Source organism: Schistocerca americana, chromosome 7, assembly GCF_021461395.2.
Source record: "Schistocerca americana isolate TAMUIC-IGC-003095 chromosome 7, iqSchAmer2.1, whole genome shotgun sequence".
Classification (NCBI taxonomy): Eukaryota; Metazoa; Arthropoda; class Insecta; order Orthoptera; family Acrididae; genus Schistocerca; species Schistocerca americana.
The window spans coordinates 298,598,272-298,618,732 of record NC_060125.1 but is presented as its reverse complement, the minus strand read 5'-3'; the positions used below and the strand labels follow the sequence as shown (position 1 = coordinate 298,618,732).

Sequence of the window (20,461 nt, the reverse complement as noted above, 5' to 3'; positions counted from 1 at the left end):
TACCGACCCTACGACTAGCATTAGAAGATAGGATGAAGAACGATGAATCTAAATCGATAACATTATTATATTTAGAGGAAGTTTTTAATAATTTTGACTAATCTACACGCTAATGCAGGGAGCGCAAAGTTGTCTAAAAGTTCTACAGAAACCAGATGACAGCTGTGAGTTGAGGGGAGTGAAAGGGGAGCAGTGATTGAGAACAGTGAGGCAGGGTTGTTGCCTATCCCGACGTTATTCGATCTTTACACTGAGCAAGCAGTGAAGGAAATCAAAGAAAAATTTGGAGTAGGAATTAAAGTTCAGCAGAGACAGCAAAGAAATTGGAAGAGCAGTTGAATGGAATGGAAATGCGGATAACAGAATGTAGTCGAATTAAATGAGGTGATGCCGAGAGATTGACATTAGGAAATGGAACACTAAAAGTAACAGATGAGTTTTGCGATCTGAGCAGAAAATTAACTAATGGCCGAAGCTGAGATGATATAAAATGCAGATTGGTTGTAAGAATATTATTTCTGAAAAAGCGGAATTTATTAGTGTCTAAAACAAATTTCAGTGTTAAGGAGTATTTTCTCAAGGTATTTGTATGGATTTTATGTAGCCTAGTACGGAAAGGGAACGTGGAGAATAAGCAATCCACAAAAGAACGGAAAAAAACCTTTTAAAATGTGATGATCCAGAAGAATGCTGAAGATTCGACGGGTGGATCGAGTAAATAATAAGGTGCTACTGAATCGAACTCAAGAAAAAAGAAATTTATGGCACAACTTGACTAAAAGAAGGGATCTCTTGATAGGATACATTCTCAACCATCAAAAAGGTTCAAACTGATGTAGGGAGCAGTAGTTATCGGAGGATGAAGAGGTGTGCACAGGACAGACGAGCTTGGAAAGCTGTGTCAAACTAGTCTTCTGAGTGAGAACAACAACAATAAGTACTGAAGTTAATTTTTATCGATAACCTTGCCAAACGAATGGCATGCAATTGATGGATCCGAAATATTAATTATTGTGGCTTCACCCTATTCACCAGATTTTCCACTCACTGTCATCTGTTCATACATTCAAAGGATTTCCAGCTGCTTGATAATGTATTCACAGAATAAAGAAACTGTGGTAGTCGTAGATTGGCATTTAGAATATCTTCCAGAATCGCACGCCAGCGATGGAATTTACTCATTGGGAAAATTTTTGACAACATGAATTGAAGTAATACACTAAATCTAAACACACATCAATTATCACGACGCAGCAAGATTTTTCATTTCTTCTTACAGCAGAAACAGCTTCAAGGTGGTATTCGAACCAAAACATAACCTGACATTTTGAACACGCTCCAACTTTTTCTAAGAAAAGACACAGGTAAATGTTCCACCGGGAACATTGTTTTAACATATAAATAGCGAACATGGCGTTTACAGAACAATGTCCAGTTCTGTTTGAAACATTTAAACTGCCTTTCCATAGTATCTCATTCGTCCAAAAGTCATGGCCATCTTTTTTATGGTTGATCATTTCCCGCATCAGCTCATTCAACTTACCTTTCTCCCTTTGCACTTAGAGACGTAATTTCCGAAATGCTATGGTCAGATTGTAATAAAGAACATAAGACCATATTATGCTTCCTTCTGTGAGGCGTTGCCATATACTTACGTCGTCACCAACGGCTGTCACACCTGCTGCACCTACTCTTACCTTCAGATGGAGTTACTTCCTTCCGCTGTCGCTACGATGCCATATATATCCAGTAAGACAGGCATCGTACCACTGACACCGTCATAATTATTCGGTAAATATACTTTGACAGCCAACGGGAAGCGCGTTACTGCCGGATAACTGATTGATTATTTGACCATATAACTGAAAACACACCTCAGAATGTGATACCACATCAGATTGTAGGAGACAGTCGTCGTGGTCATCACAATCATTTCGATATCAACGGTTGGATAAATGCTTCCCTAGACTTTTACATGCATTACGGCTCCATGTTGCTCCTGCAAGTTTACTAATTTCACCCATCCTCCTCCCAGTAGATCGTCGTCTCACTCTTATTTCTTAGACTCCTGCAGAGTTTCCTTTAATCATCTACCTTCCATTCGCCTGGTTACACATCCCAAACCCCTCAATTTTATTTTCATTAATCGTAATTACTTCTACCATAAAAGTCCTGCCCCTGATCAGTCTGTTTATTTTTCTCTCTCTCCTACTAATTCCCAACTTGCATCCTTATAGTGCTCGTTTGACAACGAATGGCTTCTTAATGGTTTCCGCATTAAAAATCAGTGTTTCACATCCATAAGTTAAAACTGGTAATACATACTGTAAACTTTCGGTTCGTTAGATTGGAATTCCCGTTTTCAAACTCTATCCAGTTTACCAAAAGCACACTCGATTGGTTACTATCTTTTATATATTTCTTTAGTTATCCTAAATTTGCATCATTTCTTTCCGATATGTTGATTACACAAGTTCCTCAGTTTGTTGTTGAAGTATGACTAGTAACGAATAGTTAAATGTCATTGCCAGGAGCAAAGTGGTTGCAGGGCATCCCATTTGACGTATAATCCTGTTTAGTTTCCCCACATCCAGCACACCTCAATTTTATTTTTATTAATCGTAATTACTTCTTCCATAAAAGTCCTGGAAACTTCTAACTAGCATGATGGTGCGTAACAGAAACTGTATCGTTTACTTGTACATGGGGGGGGGGGGGGGGGCGGAAATTCCCGTTGCAGACTTCTAGGACTTGTAGATGCGAGTGAGTACGTAATATTTTGAATAAGAATTCATATCCGAAAGCGTACTGTTTCCGTTCTACGACTGTTTCAATTCAGATGTTTAACCCGTCCGCTTGTGCTTGAGGAATTGAATTAAGCGTGACAGTACAATTGCTAGGTAACAATCTGAAAGGAAATATAACGAAACATCCATTTATCACTTACGCATATTTGTTTGTATTAACACTGAAACATTAAGTGTTTACATTATTCCAAAACAAAACAAAAAACAAAAAAAACACAGCATACTGCACTACTGCATTAAAACAGCGGCTCGATGCTGCGACCACCAACTTTGTTACCAACTTTGTTACAAACATTGTAGCTACGAATCATGTTCTGGTACACACTCTTTATCCCACCTGGTCTCTCTCCAGTTTCTAGTGCAGCGGTTACAACTTGTGCCAGCAGATTTCCTCTGTCTCTACAGAAATCTCACAAATTAAACTTGGCATATGTGCCCACAAGAAGTAGTCGCTATGAGTTGAATCCGACGATCGCGGCGCCCACGCGGTTGGACCACCTCGTCCAATCTATCTTTCACCGTACAGTCTGTATAGATGTCTCCGACGCATGTGAGAAGTGGTGCACCATCACGCTGAAACCACATTTCCTGACGAACATGGAAGTGGCACCCCACTGCCTACTAGACTTCCCTTTCTCCCTCAGCAGACGCGTAAGCATTACACATCTAAATTGAAACTGTAGTAGAACGGAAACGATAGGTTTCCCGACCTGGGTTCCTACCAAAATATGTGCTGGGTTTAGCTGACGGCCAATGCAGAAAGTGATACCTGTTGCGTGTAGAAACTAGCTTAAATGCCGTTCACTTCATCTCCGATATATGTCGATATCGTTACACTCTGAGGACTGTCACAGATGAGCAATGATAGGAGGGGAAAAATATCGGCTGTTCACTTCTTAAAGGAATCATTCTGCCGTTCGCTAAAAGTGTTTTAGGGAAACCATAAAAAACTGTCAGGATAGACAGACGTCGATTTGACTCACGTCCTTCCCTAGTAAGGGTTATGTTATTTTGTGTATGCAGTAAAATTGTTCTTCAGAAAAATTTTGTCGTCTTGAGAAGGCCATCGGCGAATGTAGGATGTTGTATCAAAGATTTCGAAAAGATTTGTCCAGTTTAATATCCTTACGTATTTCCAAATTTTCATTCATTTGAAAAAGAAACAACTTCCTCATATCAATGAGGAGGTGCCAGAAAACTCATAGCCGGATGAGCTATATGGATTTTTCTAACGATATACAGATTGAAAAAATGGACAAACTGGAATCCACAGGTTTGTGTCTCCACGTTTGTAAGTTAAATCTCCTTATGAAACCTAGGTTTCAGAAAGTATTGTCTAAGCTCCTGTAGATTTGAGTCTCTTTTTCTTGTCTAAGGACATTTTGCTCCGGGTTACTACAGAGAACATAATCCACGAAATTACGCTAGTTTTTACAGTCTGTTTAAAGCGGTTATTGCCTTTCCGTCGCCAGCAGCAGAACAAACATTATACTGTTGGAAACTTCTTATCGGAACTCACTTGTACGAGTCTATGTGGCCTTGGTTGTAGCTGCAGGTGCCAAAGGAGACGATGTGTTGCAAGAGGACTGCGTCAGCGAACCATCGTGAAAAATTGCTTCTGTCATGTTCCCTGTACCTGATACCCTCGCTTTAGTTATGCTTTTTCTCTCGACTGTCCGTGTTACATAAGATTTCCAAGGGACGTTGCTCATCTTGCAAGCGCAGGAACTCGCGGCTGTGGCAAGGAATTTGCCAGGACCGGTGGTACTGAGAGGAAGAGGGGACATGGAGGTGGATATTAACCAGCCCCCCCTCCAGAGACTCGTGCCATCCACCGTAATGGAGGAACAGGTTCCGACCCTACTCAAACATTCTCTCTGATGTCGCATTTGGAAAGAGCTACTGTACATGACAATCCGAATTTCTCTATTAATGCTAATGTTTCTTAACTGACATCACTTGAAGTGGAAAAAGAGACAACACAAAAATTTCACTGTTCCCGGATACTACCTACTAATACGGAGCTAATGGGTTAATTGTGATTACACTAAATTAAAAAAATATCGAATTTATAGATTCGTCTGAATGATAAAAGGGTTCTTTGGTTTATGAACACGTTAATGTCAATGTGTTATTTACGTTATCTGTTCGCTTTACTTACCTTCATAACAGTTCACCATGCCTCCCTGCTGTAAAATCTCAAGGTGTGTTATGAGCCGCCAGTACATCTGATTAACAGTCATGTTGGCTCTTGCGCATTTCGAATTACGGGGAACTATCGGTGGCTCATTGAGTTGTTCCATCCATGACTGCTGCGGGTAATCTAGAGCTATAATACCTAGAGTCTCGAAAATTCTGGAATTCATTGGACAACTTCGTATGATGGCCTTAATAGTGGTGAAAAAATAGAACATACTATAGGCCGACTGGTGCCATTAAAATGGCACCTCAGCCCGATCTGCGTACAGAGAATGCTTGTCGACGGCAATAGTGAGACAAGAACTGCAGACGTGAGCTATTTACGGTAAAACTACTATCATCTTCCATCGTGAAAATCAGGAGAATGTGAAGGAATGACTGCAGACGTGGAAGAAACTCAAAGACCTTGGATTACCTAAAGTGGGCGAAAGTGTCTACACCAGTGGTTCCCATAGGGGTAAGCAGTCCCTGAGGAGTAAAATTAAATATTGAGAGGTATAAAAAAAAGATTCACTTGCGTTTGTCACGAAACTACTTTTAAAAAAAATTGTTAGTAATATCTCTATTACGTAAGATTATAACGATTTGCGTAAGTTAAAATTACTTTCTTTTTCCCATGATACTAGCACTACAGTGCGATACAATGGCACAACTTGTGAAATGAATGTATGAACCATCTCTTCCTCCAAAGCCCACCCACAACACAGAAATTTTATAGTTTGTACTATGCATCTGACAGTAAAATAGAGATATACACATCATGTTTAATATAGAGTAATGACATTTCGGGACTACATTTGTCTAGGTAATACATTTAAGTGATTAACATTACAAGATCACAGGTTAATGCAAGTGTAAGATAATCCATGGCAAATAAGAAATACCGGTACATTAATAACGGGTGTAACAGCCAGAATGTTGATGCAAGAGTGCAGACGTGCATGCATTGTGTTGTACAGGGTCGGACGCCAGTTTGTGTGATGGAGTTCCACGAGTGTTCCACTTGGTCGGTCAATACAGGGACGGTTTATGCTCTCTGTGGGAGACGCTGGAGTTGTCGTCCAATGATGTTCCATATGTGCTCGACTGGAGACAAATCCGGTGATAAGAGCAGGCCAAGGCAATATGTCGGCATTCTGTAAAGCATGTTGGTTTACCACAGCAGTATGTGGGCGAGCGTAATCCTATTGTAAAAAAAAAATGGCTCTGAGCACTATGGGACTCAACTGCTGTGGTCATAAGTCCCCTAGAACTTAGAACTACTTAAACCTAACTAACCTAAGGACATCACACACATCCATGCCCGAGGCAGGATTCGAACCTGCGACCGTCGCGGTCGTGCGGTTCCAGACTGTAGCGCCTTTAACCGCTCGGCCACTCCGGCCGGCCCTCCTATTGTAAAACACCCCCTGGAATAGTGTTAACGAATGTCACCACAACAGGCCGAATCACTAGATAGACGTACAAATTTGCAGTCAGGGTGCGTGGGATAACCACGAAATTGTTCCTGCTGTCATACGAAATCGTAACCCAGACCATAACTGCAGGTGTGGGTCCAGTGTGTCTAGGTCTCAGATAGGCTGGTTACAGCACCTCACGTGGCGTCCTCCTAACCAATACACGGCCATCACCTGCGCCGAAGTAGAACCAGCTTTCATCAGAAAACATAAGACCTCCACCCTGCCCTTCAGTGAGCTCTCGCTTGACACCACTGACGTCGCTGAGATATTAGGTAACGCTTGTCTGAACTCGGACTCGGCAGTAATGGTGTCAGAAATATTGGGAACCACTGGTCTACTCGTACATAGCTCTCAACCATGTGACGTAGTTACCTACGAAGACTAGAAGCGTAAAAACAAAACGACGGGAACAAAACCTGAATGAAAACGTGGTGCTTTGGTAATAATATGAATTGTCAGAGACTTGTTTACAGTAGTTTCTGTGGTTCACTAGAACAAAAGTTTACTGATAAATTTTATACAATCGCTTTAAACGGCCATGTTTACTCATTGACACAGATATTGCTCCCAGCTGAGTAGCGAAAATTCCAAGTGACAACTCCATACTTGCGTGTGGATGTGTGTGTTACTGTTTCGTTTAGTGTGTGAGTGAAGCAACCTTATCATCCTCCCCCCCCCCCCCCTCCATTTTCGCCGGATCTGAGAAGTACCTAACAACCGTGATCTGTATTGGTCAAGCAGAGGAACCGTCACATTGCTCTAGTATCTTTTATTTAGTACTAAAATTTTATATTCTGGACTTAAGTGCATTTATGCGTAGGAACGTTCAGGCTGTTTGCTGTGCTAAGGGTGGTTCCGCACAAGTTTTCCTGTGTCTATTAATTTGTGCAATATCCTTAAATAGGAGAGAAGTTTCACTAACAAACAACAAATGGCCCATTAAGCTGTCGGTATCTACAATGTTTCTGTGATATTCATAAACTCACGCACCAGAAGAAAGCCAAAGGCTACTGTTTTCTTCGAATCTGTAGCTCCCCGATTCTTGTCGCTCGACATCACTCAAAGCCGAAGAATAATGAATCACAACAAATACAAATTCCCTCTTCAGAGCTGCCGCTCATTAGCATCCAAATAGCCAATTATCCTGCGTTCTCAGTACCTGTTCTTTTCGCTATTAGCAAGAATCTTCTTAATGTGTCTCACATGGCCTAATCCATCACCTCCAAATTGCTGTCTTACTGACCATGGAAACAAAAATGAATGTGCACATGTTTAGCAGGACTTCAAAATCAGCTCGAAATGATGTATGGTGCTGCATAGTCCTGGGCCGTACAAGAGAGGTAGCGAGCATTTTTGTACGTGCAGAGAAGGTGGAAATACTTTCAATTAGGTGTTATCACTGACATAGAAAGCACACCTTTCTCGACAGCAACTGTCCTGTGGCATCCTCCTAGGGTGAATATACAGGCATCGCCAAAACCTGCGCCGTCAGCAAAGGATAAGAGACTCAGTTCAACAAGATAACGTTCGTAAAAAACCTCGAAATAATGGTTCTAGCATGTCCTTGAAGTCTAAAGGGGTAGAATGATCGTACTGTAGTAAATGAGGTTTCTTGTATACTTTCGCTTTCGATTCATACAGGTTATAGTAAGACAGCGATGAGTGAGCGTAACGAATAAATAGGAGTGTACTCGGCGCCGAATGGTTATTGGACCACATTACATATTACAGTATTGGGGGATGACCATATTGTTCATGTGGTAATAACGGTCCATTCAATAATGTTCGTAGTGTTGTCTCGACGCTGGAGGACTGCAACTCGTGCACCGCTATCCGTGTCAGCCGCACAACGCCGTCCCTGAAAACTGGACCAATGGTACATAGGCACAGAAAGAGTGAACGCCTCAGGCTGTAAGCGGCAATTGGACAAAATGTGTTCCAGGCGAGTCCCCATTCTTTTGCTTGACAGTGACAGCCGCAAACGAGCTCGACGCTACTGGGATGATAGTAATCCGGCGTCCAGCACTGGTGACAGTAACTGTGATAGATTGTCTTTAAAAAATGAAAAATCTCTCAGATGCTTAGTCATAAAGGTACCTAAATCAATAAATATGACATGGCGTGTAATATTTGACCTATTTGACCACTATTGTTTCCTTGACGATTAACTGCTGTATTACTACTATCGTCGTACATAAAAATGTGTTTTTTTTTTTTTTTTTTTTTTTTTTGCATGTGTTCACGTGCAGGTAAATAGTTTATTTGCGTAATTTGGCTTCGATTTAGAATTTAATTTTATTCGTAGTAAATCGAGCAGCTCTAACGACCATTGTCAACAGTGGCATTGTGTGCTTCAGCAGATATAAATCCTCAGTTATTAAACGCTGAACAAATTAGTCCCCACAGAGCTAGGTGGAGTGCATCTTAGAATCTCGAGGTCCATAGCAGAGGAGTTCAAACTCCCATCCGGAGATAATGTCAAGGTGAATGCCCAGATGGTTCCTTTGAAACGCGTGCAGTTAATTTGTTTCTTCCCTTCTTTGCTTTATCTGAAATTGTGCTTAGCCTCTTACTTTATCGTCGATGGGATATGTAATCCTTATCATTCTATACAAATAGTCCCGAAAAATGCACTGTGATAATTCGTGGTAAGATTGTTGGGTTAGACGCTGGATTCTCAAATTAGTCTGACATAATTCTTCAATGTTCCGCACAACTGGGCTTTCAACAATCGAAATCAACAATAGAGCATTCAACTCGTAGAAATACCTGGGAAAAACGACTTATGGGGGGGGATACGAAATGGAATAGTCACGCAGGCTCGTCATAGATCAGGGACAGACTTTTGTTCATTGGTAGACTACTAAGAAAACATAACCATTCTACACAGGAGGCCGTTCAGAGCAGACTTGTGACATCCCTAGAATATTGCTTAAGCGTTTGGGATTACAAAATCCCACTGAGAAAACACGGGGTTTTGAAGGGCAACACAAGAGGTGAAAGGTCCGCATGATCCATAGGAGAGTCACCGAAATGCTGATACACCTAAACTGCCGAATAGTTGCAACTGGACACCAACTATATCTCGCAAATTCCTACTTACTAAGTATCAAAACCCAGTGTTAAATGACGAATCTAGGTATATACGAGAGCTGCCCACCTCTCTTGCAGGGACCACAAAGAAAAATTAATGTAATTACGGTGCACACAGAGATATGTAAGCAGTAATTCTTATTGTGCTCGCAGTCTTCAAATGCGGAGCCGTCGCCTCAGTGCATGCCGCAGAAAGCCCACAGAACATGCGTTCATAAACTGCCATCAATGCAGTACATTCGTTAGGACGCTGGGCCCAAGAATACTTCCGATGCTGACAGCTTTCCAGAAGCTACCGAACACCTGAAGTCCGTATTTAAAAGGTATGGTACTTTAAGTAGGTTTTTCAAGCCGTGAAGTTTGGACCATTGCTAGACGTACAGGAAAATGGAGATACAGTGAAATGTACTACGAGGCAGTATGCAGTGAGAACGAGTAGCCCTGAGTTTAATTACAGGCAGAACTAATGGCTGTTTTTGGCCACTGCTGAAATACCGCGAAACAACAGTTGGTGTGTTTCCAGAAACATTACTACTATATAACCTTACAATTACAATTTCAGAGAGCCAAATTTCGATGAGATCAAATAATAGCATTGGTTATTACAAACAGAACTCTTAAAACAATTTCAGTGTCCTATATACACAAATAGAAATAAGCAGTCAATAGACATATTACAACTGCACATGGTAGAGCACTTCTTGCTGTTTTCGTAGCGCTGGTTCCTTATATCAAGCACCCTAGTTAAGACAGTAAACAGTTAGGAATCAGTTGTTTTCGTCGTGTGTCACGTTCAGGAAGTCAGGCGGCTTTAAACCATCCCGCAGTAGGGAGTCTGAGTCCTTGAAGCACGATAGGAGTGCTATAACAAAGCAGAGCGTGTTACATCAGCTCGGCGTGACATCACTGCAACACCGAGTGCAGTGAACAGGTCATCCCACCGATGCATGTCACACATTGGCAAAAATAGCTGCATTATCTCAAGGAACTAAACAGCTGTTGAATATATAGCAGTTCCTGCGCACTAATTAATTCCATTGCTAAAATAGAAACGTTGTGAGACTTCTTATTCTAGTGGCGAAATTCATCGTCTCAGCATCACCACTGTTAACAACATACTGGCAGCAGTACCGTTACTTATTTTTCTAAGTTGCCATAATACCAAGCTCCTGTGTGACTATCTGCTACACTTTCCTTCACATCACCACTGAAATATGTTTCTGCACTGAAGCAGATATACCCAGAGCCTGCTATCTACCACAAAGATCTCTTTCGCCTTTGCTTCGAAAATCTAGTGCTCACACTAAGTATGTAAGCGTTCTATCATCATCAGTGGTGACATCTGTCTGCGTTCAAACCAGGGGCTTCTATTTTTATGACTGCTCTACTTCGGAAAGAATTTATCAGCACTAATGAGCTGAGAAGCTTTCTGAACTTAAGAGATGACTGTGCAACTATGAGCCTTTTAGTTTAACTCATTTCAGTCGTCGTCAAGTGGAGCCCTGTGCTTACTGGAGCCAACCATTGACATTGCTCTATATTTTGACCCAATGCCGATTTTATGACTGTTCATGTTTTACTTTTTAGTCGTTGTAGGAATATGGCGAAGGAAATTTAATCTTCAAACTCAATTATTTACTGGATTTATTCCAATTTCTCTCTACCTCTACAGCTCCCTCTAATGCTATGGAAGTCATTCCCCGATGTCTTAACATACGTCCTGTCATCCTGTCCCTTCTCCTTGTCAGTGTTTTCCTTATATTCCTTTCTTTCTAGATTCTTCACACAACCTCCCCATTCCTTACCTTATCATTCCACCTATTTTCAACATTCGTCTGTAGCACCACATCTCAAATGCTTCGATTCTCTTCTGTTCCAGTTTCCCCTCAGTCCAGTTTCACTACGAAACAATGCTGTACTCCAGACATACATTCTCAGAAGTTTCTTCCTCAAATTAGGGCCTATGTTTGATACTAGTAGACTCCTCTTAACCACGAATACCCTTTTTGCCAGTGCTAGTCTGCTTTTATGTCCTGTGATAAAACCTACAACGAATCAATGTTTTAAAAAATACTGTTCTGAAATTTATATTTTTTAAAACATAATTTCTTATACTCAACACAACAAAAAGGAAATAAGATTTCGCGAAATCACATTACACAGATGCTTATGTTAAAACACTCTTCGCCTGATTTATTTCTCATTGACACACACACAACACGATACGTCGTCATAAACAAGAGTCGACACGGAGGTCATCGATATGTACAGATTCACAAGAAATTTCCGGTGCCGACTTTTTCCAGTGAGTTCAAACAAAAAATTCCTAAGGGGTACAGGAACGCTGATCCAGCCTAAATTAAGCCTTGGTGCAGCTTGTAGTGCGTGGCGGAGTGTACAGTACGTCACAGTAATTTCAAAGGGTAGCCCTTCTATTCATTGCACGCGTAGAATGAAGACAGGAGGGAAAAAAAAAAAATAACCGTCCGGGGCGCGTACTGGGGCATATAATCTTTGTCTTCCTGACCTTTCACATGACACAATGGAGGTGACGAAATTGTTGCAATCTTTCTTTAATACTAGTTCTCTAAAATTTACTTGATGAGGTTATTGACGTCGTATTTAGTACTTCCCTTTGCTCTTTGGAGACAGATGAACATTTAAATGATTCCAAACTTCCGATCAATCATGAAATGCTGTTCATCAGCGCACTGAAGCTCTGCTGTTTATTTCATTTAAAAAATAAATTTCAATCATGTGTACAAATGGTAACATACACTAAGCTACTTAAGAGGTGTGTGTGTGTGTGTGTGTGTGTGTGTGTGTGTGTGTGTGATATGCCAAGACAGGTTGTGACACAAAGGAACAACCCACACTGGCTGCGTGTGTGCACTAATTGAAGTAAATGGTGAAAGATCAGAATTTATGCCACACCGGGATTCGAACCCAGTTCTCCTGCTTACTAGACAGTTACGCTGACTACTAAGCCATCAGGACAAAGTGGTCATTGCACCTGTATGGACTACCCTTGCATGCCTCTCATCAGACCCAAATTCTCAATTAATCCACACACTACTAATGTAGTGCCTCTGCCCATTATTCTCATTACTCGCAACACTTTTGCCGATTCCCGTAATAGTTCGATCATGGTGTGCATCTGCACTGAACAGATTATTGGCAAACTTTGCCTTAATAGTGTGTGTGTGTGTGACTGAGAAATGCTACACATCTCTTAACATAATTCATTTAAAAAAATTGGTCACATGCATTATTCCTATCCTTGATAAGAACGTGCATACAAAAAAAAAAAAAAGAAAAACCCCTAAGGATACAGAACATATCGGTACATTCTTCTTTGGCAGTTTTAAGATTTCCAAGGTAAAATGTCAGTTTCTTTCACGAAGTAGTTTTTATCTGCCTTGCATTACACTGACCATCTTCTCCTTTTTGACCATCCTAAAACTGGACCCATCACTTTGCCAAATTTATAGAACTCGACTTTTCTTGTAGCCTACTGCTAACTGTGCTGCACCACAAGTAAATTATTTTCAATAGTACCTGCACTAAATAATTTTCCGAGAGTTACCAACCATTAGTTGTGCAGCACTGTCAGCCAAGCTCTTGGCACCTACTTATATCCTTGTTGGGTCTTCGATGTAAAATATTCACAACTCTTTTAAGAGTACATCTGTGACCCCAACCCACTGCAGTTATTCCTTCCCTGTCTAGCATGCTTGTAGGATGTAGATTCTGGTGTGTCCCACCTTTGTTTCCTAAATTTCCACCACATATTTCTATTAATTTATGTTCAGTCCTCACAATTGAGTTTGACCCTCGCATCTTTTCAAAATTTTTATAAGGACTGAATAGGCCATGTGGAAATGTCATCCATTACCAAATACAGTAACAAGCCCATGTGGGGGGGGAGGGGAGGGGAGATCACCAGTACAAATTTGGTGGTAGCCATGTTGGCTATGAGGAGATAACACTGTTGCTGCCCAAGTTTTCACTTTCACTTGCACATGCATGTCAAGGAGTAGATACCTGTCCATTTTGGGACTGACCTTGAAAATAGGCCATAACAGCAGCTGGTATTGATTTTGGCTGGGTGGTGCCCAAGGAGAAAGTCCTTATTCAGAGTAGTCAGCATCATGGAAGATCTCTGATGCTATGAAACTACCACAGTTATCAGCTGCTGGACGCAAGGCCCTGGCAGTCAACTTATGGAAAACAAAACCAAGTGACTTGTGGACAGATACTCCCCTCAGCTCTGGGATCCTTTCTGTACTGAACAAATGGTCTCTGTGGAGTATATTGAAAACATATTTAGTGAACACTCTTCCCCCATAAAATCGTAAAGTGGCTCCATCTTAATGAAGATGGCAAGCTCAGTCCTGGACGTTATTCGTTTGTAAACAGCTTGATGTTCCTATTGCCATCACACCCCATTGTTAACAACCTCAACATGAATTAATTTTGCACCAGGGCTTAATGCTGCATGCAGATGAACTATGCAAACCCTTAGAGGGGCGAGAAATCACTTTGTATATCGTATTTAAGTCTTGTACGTAGAGGCCAGTCAGACAACAGTATAGACACCAACACCTTCATATTCCATTCTGAAGGGGATTCGGTTCCAGAAAAAGGCACAATCTTGTGTTACCACCGTGATGTTAAGCCGCATTTCCCCACCCTCCTACACAGTATTTTAAATGCCAGCATTTAGGCATATGGTGTACATATGACCACATTTGTGGAGACTGTGGCTGGCCATTTCATGAAAATTCAGGATATGTTTTACAACCTGTGGGTCTCTAGCATGGGAATGACTGTCCTCTCCAATACCCAAGCTGAAGTATCGTACCCTAATAGAGGAATGCAAAATCGAGAAATGAAGGTTACATGTCCTCATATTTTCAATCTCGGAAAAAAATACAAACGCTTGTATCCAGTCTAGGTGGTATCGACCTTTGCGATTACTGCAGCCAGGTCATTGGCAGTACCCGGCCTATTTACTCCCTCAAGGTAGTTGTGCAAATAAACTTTAACATGGAGGTGAAAGGCTCTACCTCTCAGAAGTGTGTTGGCCCCCAAGAGATTTTGGAGGGATCTATACATAGATTAGCTGTGAGTGTGATCAGCGAGTGGATTCCCCTTCATATCACACTGGAAGCAAATAGCCGAGAGAATGCAAATGACCCCAGCAATCACTGTTCATAATATTACTTTCAGGCTGGGCACACTCTTACTTTCAGGTGGCTACAGGAGCCTTCTGAGTGACCAGCTTACCTCTCTCTCATCAATGACTGTACTCCTTCCTACATCAGTGCTGCCCATGGCATTTTTTCAGCTATCAACCATCTCTTCCCCTAATGTAATGGCTTAATTACAACAATCTCTACACAGTGATCTTCAAGATGATCACTTTCTAGTGATCCCGTTACTTCCTTGTCAGTCTAAAACTAATGGGTATGTTGGGCTCTCTGAAGAACCAATTGGCAGTTGTATGCTCTGCTGTCACCTTCACCCCTTATCTGTCAGATTGCATTATCGAGGTTGTGAGAGATGTTTCCGATGAGATCACCCACGCAAGCTACTGCCGTTTCTAGACATCATCCACCACAGGCCGGTATCATTATGGACCAAAGACACTGACAATCTAACACTGTTCAAGAGCATGCTCTTCTTTCTTAAATGGTTTTGTGCAAAGGCTCACTATCACATACATTAATAACAAATGCTAGGAGCATTGTCTTCTTGGGAACATTTGTGTCCTCATTCCAGGTGTGAGCCAAGTTCTGCAGTCTTCTGGGCAACCAAAGGCAACTGTCAGTTCTCTTCCTTGAAGGTGGTATTTACATAGATTCCTATGACCCAATTTGTGACTGTCTACATCCCCTCCTTACCTGACAACCTTTAAAATCACCCTTTTTCAATTCATAATCAAATTATCCAACATTATAATGTTAAGCAAGGAATGACTCTACTAAGGGGCTTCAACTGTATTTGGCTAGAATGTGTTTTTCCTTCACAATGGCTAGACAGTATTATCATCCCAATCCTTGTGCCAGGCAAAAACCCTGTATCTATCGACTACTACCAACGAAACTGCCTCATCAACTTGATCTGCAAATTGCTTGAAAGGATGACAGCCAATGATAGTGCTGGATTTTCAAATCATGGGGCCTTTTGTCCCGTTACAGGTCTGCCTAAGGGAAGGATTCACAGGCCACCTGATTACATTGGAAACAGCGATCCAACAGGATTTTTCTGAATGTCAACACCTCACTGCAATTTTTTTTTTATCTTTATGAGGAATACCACACAGCTTGATGCCATTACATTTTACTTACTGTCCATTAGGGGCTTTCATGGCTCCATAGTCAGATTAGTTGGTGCATCACTCTGATCCCAGAGCTCTGTGCTGAGTGTTACTCTCTTCCTCATTGCCATCAGTGAGACCATTGGTCAACTCTGCACTGTCAGCGATATTTGCATTTGCTATAGCTCCCAGTCTATAGCTGCAGTTGAATGCTATCTGAAAGGTCTCCACTTGTACCAATTTCCATGGGTTTCAGCCAAGAGACAGGAATTTCTGATCACTTCCTTGGGTGTAAGTCCTGCTACTTTCCTCCACACCCTATCCCAAATAGACTATGGTAGCAAAGTGTACAGCTTACTCGCACTTCCACCTTCAAAGTTGTTGCACCCAGTTCATTTTGGAGTCGGATTAGCCACTCACGTCTTCTGGACTAGATCATAGACAGTTTCATTGTCAAAGTGAGGATCTTACACCTCAAGTTCCGATAGTAGCAACTCATGCTCTGAGAACGTCATAATCATCCAACCTATCAAATTTACTTTGCATACATGGAGGAGTGAACCCCTGACACTTGCCCTTGGGTGGGATTAACATTTGGAATGGGCCCCGGGGTATTCTGCTGGGACCACAGCCTAATCTCTTATAATGTGCCCCTCATGTTTACCTCCCAATCCTCTGTCAGTACCAAGACCACACATAACGACCTATCGTTTGAAGGATCTACTTTCAGTGGCCCTAAGTGTGTATCCCTCTCAGTTCTTCAGAGGTGTTAGCCATTTACACTAACAGCTCCAAAACAAAGGGTCGGGCAGTATATGCATCTCCAGCCATTTAGAAACATTCAGTGTTTTTTAATGTGTGAGGTGTATTATTTTGAACATGTCTGAAAGAACAGACACCATTCATGACGCTGCAGCCCTATAAACATCATGAAAGAGAAATTCTGACACTAGCTGCAACTGGGATTAATATAAATCCAATGGCAAGTCAAATTTGAGCTGGAGGAGGACTCTAATTGAGAGTATTGCAAGTGTTCATCACCTTACCCTCTTTGGCTATGCAAGCACACTACCCATCCAGATTAACCCATTTTATTTTCTGGAATGAGCCACTGCCATATTGCGGATGCAAAGACTTAGACAGCAGGTTGTCCTCCTGGCTCTTCATGCTAAACATGGGCTTCCGGAGTCACTGTCTCTAATATTAGTTGATGACTCAGGCAGTTGAACAAGCTGTTTCTCTCAAACGTGGTTGCTATTCTCAGATACAAACTTCTTTCATGGCAGGATGGGTAGGTTGGGATGTTCCCAATAGTATGTTAGGTCTCTGGGACCTCAATCCTATCTCATTTGCCAGCTGCCTCAATGATCCTTCTTTTCCTATTGTAATTGCTTTTACATGTGGTTATTCCCTTCTCCTGCAACATCCTATTTTCCATGTCATGGGTAGCACTTCAGTGAATAGTGGCTGTTGTTCCTCTCTTCAATGCTTAGACTGTGTGGCATACCACCTGCTTGCTAGGAGTGTCAAATGATTTGCGGTGCTGCAGTCGCCTAGAGTATGCAGAAGGTGTTGTAGCGGCTCATAGCTAGCACCACTGCAGGTGGAGCTAAGGCAGCCTGGGCTGGTGGGAGTTGACCAGCACATAATCTGGATGAATCTTGGATTGACCAGCAGATGAGCCAGACAGAGCAGCTGGGTCTTGGGCAGTTAGCATCAGCACATTGTGCACATCTTTCACGATACCACATCACATGGCAGCATGGAGTTCTCTTGCAAACAGCAGGGGCTGTCCATGAAGTCTGGTGTTTGCCTGTAGAGCAGCTGGAGGAAGGCAGTCAAGTTGTGGAGAGTGAGGAAGGAAGCAGGTAGGGTGGTTGGACAGCACAGATGGAGCTGCAAGCTGAGTGTCTGGCATTGGGACAACGAGGTGCAGTGGCCAGGCCTGAGCTAGTGGCAACGTCTTATCAACATGCCGAGACTGGTTTATGCCCTGAATAGGCAGACCGTGTCCAGCGTCGTTGTTCCTTCGAAGGCTGGACTGGTTATGCACACACGAAATCAACCCATGGTGTGGATCCCTGCATGGTAGCACACTAAGGTATCCCAGTGTTGTCTGACAGGAACATCAATTGTGCACATGGGCTGTGATGTTGCTTCAGGAAGTGTGTCATCCAGTGCTGTTATGTGTATGATTGGCTTAAGGGCAGAGCTGCTGCAAGTTCAAGTTTGGCTGTCTTAAAATACACTTCTGTCATAGTGTGTTCGATGTTAAACAACCCCAGGTGGTTCCATTCCTTACATTTAGTCTGTGGTCTAGTATTACTGTAGCTATTACACCCTTTTTGTTGCCCCCATATCCCAGCAAGTAAAGGTCTCCTCTGCACTACTTGAAATTTACTGCCACTACATTTACTTTGGACCACAAAATTAAGCTTTTGGGATATCAGTGTTCACACTGCTTTAGTTTGGAAATAGTATTCCAGAGCTTTTTTTTGTATCACTGTTCTTCACAATCGTATAGTAATTATTACAGTTACAGGTCTGTTGACTGATTCGGTTTGATCACTTTAATGTGAGGCAACATTTACAGTGTGCAGAAAGTTCTTACCAAGAACGCATTTGCTACAAAATATCCTGTGTCTTCTCATAAAGCAATACTATGTTTATAATTTTGTCAAGTAATCTTTACGATTTTGAGTGCAACACGTTTTCTGTGTTACTGGTAAGGTGCCTTATCAATGGTTGTATCATTGACAGATTATTACAAGGCCCAGAATTATTTAGACCCCCCCCCCAACCACTTACTACTCCCAACATTCCCTGTGCCACTAACAGAGCGGGGCTAAGACAGTTCAGAGGGACAGTCCCATCACTTGCAGAAGCTCAATTGTCACTCCCTGGCTTCTGCTAAACATTATCTCTCACCTTGTGGTTTATTGTTTAGAGAACACAAAGTGTCCATAAAGTTTTCAGCTTTCTCACTTGTACTATTATGTCTCTCCTAGTTAGAAAGCTTTCTTCATTCTGTCACTGTCTACACACTTAATCCGGTTGGCATGAGGCCATATATGGGTGGCGTTTTTCTTGTCACAGAGGAGCCTGACACCCCTTGTGTATTGTGACTTTTATTTAAATTACTTCTCAGCTGTGTCATCAATATTGAATTTAATGCAATTTTAACTCTTACATGCTTTCATAATCTGATCAGATTTGCGGCGGACGTCACTCACTGACTACATATGAACCCCTCTGACAAAGGGACTCAAGAACTCTGTGATTAATCTCTTAACCACCGAAACCCATTTTAAATACCAGTTACAACTATTATGACAGGAACATTCAAAAATATTTTACACTATATGCAATTATTCCCAAGAATTGATTAAAGAATCAACTTTCCACAAGTGCACTGTCTCACAGACTTCTAAACATGCATTCCTAAAACCTGAGAACAGTGAGGTGAAGACAGCTATTGCCAGAATTAAACTTTGTGTATTAGGGTACACCGAAATCCTTAGGCACTTAATTTCTAAACAGTTACATTGCTTCTCAAAAACCCTATTGGTTTCAAGATAATACACAAATGTTACATAACAAACTTCGTGAGGACAAGCTATGCCTTAATGCACCAGCTTTACAAAGAAACAAAGACCAAGCTTCAATATTTCTGCACATCTCGGCCTTAAAACTAGTGCTAAAATCAAATTAATCCTCATCTCCAGAAGGCAGCTCACTCTGTATAATATGATTAATATGGTCTTTGTGAAAGAGCAAGTGTGCATCACACTAAAGTTACTGAACCGTTAAACACTGATGTCCAATAAAACAATACAATGGGTGCCCTGCTGAAATTAGTAATGTAACATTTCTGTAGTGTCTTGAAACTTGAGAGTTGTTTACGATGCATCGTACCTGTTTTGAAATTTTACTGTCAATAGCTCTTCAGCAGTGCATGTTTAGAATCCATGCAGCAGGGTACATGTGTGGAAAGCTGATGCTTCAATCAGCTCTTTCAAAAAAGTATATATTCTTAAAGATACTCAAATAATCTTGTCATAATTTAGATGCATAGATTGGTTTTGGCCTGAAGATCAGTGACAGAAAAAGGAAATGCTGGGACTCCAGGTAGAAAAACCTCACATCCAACCTGTAGTGACTTGGCAAGACAGCCAAGCCACTCGGAGGTAGCCGAAAGGCACGCGTTTAAGCTCACACAGACTGGCGTGAGGTGTGGAACAGGACAATGTCTTGAGAATTGCAAATAAAGTACGAAGATCTTGGAATACTTAACTTTAATCCATAATTGGAGAACATCACTCTTGAGGATACATTAATAACAATCTCAATATAAACTGGTAATGGCGCCTTGCTAGGTCGTAGCAAATGACGTAGCTGAAGGCTATGCTAACTATCGTCTCGGCAAATGAGAGCGTATTTGTCAGTGTAGCATCGCTAGCAATGTCGGCTGTACAACTGGGGAGAGTGCTAGGAAGTCTCTCTAGACCTGCCGTGTGGCGGCGCTCGGTCTGCAATCACTGACAGTGGCGACACGCGGGTCCGACGTATACTAATGGACC

At 41.7% G+C, this 20,461-nt stretch overlaps 1 protein-coding gene across 1 annotated transcript in view; it reads left to right on the top strand.

Annotated features, from left to right (window-relative positions):
• Positions 1-20,461, top strand: part of LOC124621964 (vascular endothelial growth factor A-like) — a 90,228-nt gene that overhangs the window by 54,716 nt on the left and 15,051 nt on the right. The window lies entirely within an intron of this gene.